Raw genomic sequence first — 2,367 nt, forward strand, 5'->3', positions numbered from 1 at the left:
AACTCATCAGGTTAGGACCGATTTGAGGGCCTTTATTCAGCTTTTTTAACACTAAAGAAGACTCCGATTGAAAACGGGCTTCATTTCCGGGGTCACGTGACTTTTCAGATACGTGGACAACGGGGTGGGCTTTTTGCACTGACTCCAGAGTGAGTGGACGTACACAGCGTTACGTCACCGGCTTCTCAGCAAATAAGAACGTTTAACACAGCAGTCCTCGACCAATCACAGCTCGTGTGTACCTGTGTAGGTAGCTGTTAGCTCCAAAGTCCGTCGATAAGTTTACCCATTAATGCTTCGAAAATGCAGAAATTAACTGTGAGAATGTAGCGATTAACATTCAAGCAGCTTCTGAGTCGACGCTCAGTTTCACAAACAGCGTTTCACCATTTAAAACACGACCTGTTCGAGTCCAATTATCAGAACCGGGTCGGAACCGTAGAACCACCGATTATGAAAAGAGATTCAACAGAATGATGTGTGTTTTCTCTCTGCTTATAGCTTAATCACACACACACAGAAATACAATTTCCAGCTTCAACTGAACATCAACACAATACTGTATCGTTCTGAACACCACCGCCATGAAAAATATCTTTCCAAGGTCAAAACTTGGACTTTTTGTGCCAACATGAAGCGTCCTCCACTATATCAGGTCACATATAATTTATCTCTTCAGTCCCCGTACGGGCCACCAAATATGTAGTATGTCGGGACAGCTTTCGCTGTGGACATCCTATTAATTAATTATTCTTAAGGCTAGTTCAAGCACAAAAAATATTAATTGTTTAATTAACAACGGATTCTTTCTTTTTCGAGTTAAATTTCTGCCATGTGACCGAGATAACTTGAGAGTGGAGTGTATAATTAGTAACATGAGACGTCATTTATCTTTGACCCATCAGAATAAATGCGGTCATTTATTTAACAGAATCAAAATTTAACATCAAACATGTACACATTGATTTGCTGATCTGTTTCTGATTAATAAACTTAGCAAGTTCAAATAACAAGACAACAGAGGATTACTGATGGAGAATAATTCCTCTCTGAAGGCATTTAGCTTGATTTACTGGCAAAGAGGTTTACAGAGAAGGACTAAAGAAGTTTAGGAGGAAAGTTGTGGGGGTTGGTTGAAATATATTGACCAGAAATGGCACCCTTCATCCGAGCCCAGCTCAGCCCTCGGTACACTCAGTGCGTGACGACTCGTTAGCTTTGCAGAAGATAAATCAGCTCCGGTACAGAGGTCCATTTCACGCTTCCTTTCAGCGTCTCCGGTCAGAGTGGCTGGGAATCTTCCGAAGTAGTGACGGTACTCCGTTCTATAGAATAAGCTCTTCCTTAGAAGGAATCTTCCTTAGAAGTTGAGAGCATTTAAATGCTCGAGGTGAGATCACAGCGAGGCGTGCTATGACTCCGCTGGAATGGATGGACCCTTGGCTCATGGTCCAACATCCATCAGCTATTAGAGTAGAGACTGTCAGACCCCAACGTCCATTAAGACTTCAGCAAGAACTGAAAGTTCCAATAAGACTCGCCGGAACTTGTAAGACTGAGTAGTTCCAAGAAGTGTTGACTTTTAAAGGGTATCCACTTCCTGTTACGTGGTACTTCCTGATTGGTTAACACAAACAGCAAGGGTGGAGTTTTAGTGATGTCAGAGGGTTATTAGAAGTCAACAGACAGCAGAAATGTTTTTAAGAACGGTGTCTTGCTATCCGAGCGAGGTAGGCACAGGGCACGTGCCACGCCCTCACCGCAGCCTCTCCTCCAACGGGTCTCAAAACTAATCCTATGGCTCAGGTCGTACCTGCAGCAGCTTCCAAGGACAGTTCTAGATTTAGGCTGTGTTGAGATGATTCACCCAGACTGTTAACTACCTTCTTCCTTGCACCACACCCAACTTTTCAACTCGTGCCTCGCCCTACCTAGCAGCCGGAGCGGGGTCGTTCGGCAGACGAGGGAGCGCAAGTTAACGGTAGCTCATCTCCTGATTTAGCATTGTAATTGTTAACCGATCTGGCAATCTTTAGAGTCTAGGAACAAAATAAGACTCCTGGGTGTTTTTTTATAATCAAAGGCTAAGAAAATCGTTTAAAACCTCCCACATACTTCTGTTGTTTCGTTGAACCAAGGTTTCCACTTCCATAGTAGAACATATGGATGAGATATATTCACACTGTTAAAACGGATTCTTTCATTTTTCTGGACTGTATAATGTACGTGCATTGAATGTAATAAAATGTGGACGTGAGACGTTAATTATCTTTGACTCACCACGACAGTGGGTCATTTATTAACAGAATCAAGTTTAACACATCACACATTTACATTAATTGGCAAGAATTGAGAATAACGACAGCT

At 42.5% G+C, this 2,367-nt stretch overlaps 1 protein-coding gene across 1 annotated transcript in view; it reads left to right on the forward strand.

Annotated features, from left to right (window-relative positions):
* Positions 1-2,367, forward strand: part of vwa5b1 (von Willebrand factor A domain containing 5B1) — a 365,847-nt gene that overhangs the window by 228,101 nt on the left and 135,379 nt on the right. The gene's annotated exons all lie outside the window — the stretch shown is intronic.

This window comes from Nematolebias whitei, chromosome 11, assembly GCF_014905685.2.
Source record: "Nematolebias whitei isolate Nwh7 chromosome 11, NemWhi1, whole genome shotgun sequence".
Taxonomy (NCBI): Eukaryota; Metazoa; Chordata; class Actinopteri; order Cyprinodontiformes; family Rivulidae; genus Nematolebias; species Nematolebias whitei.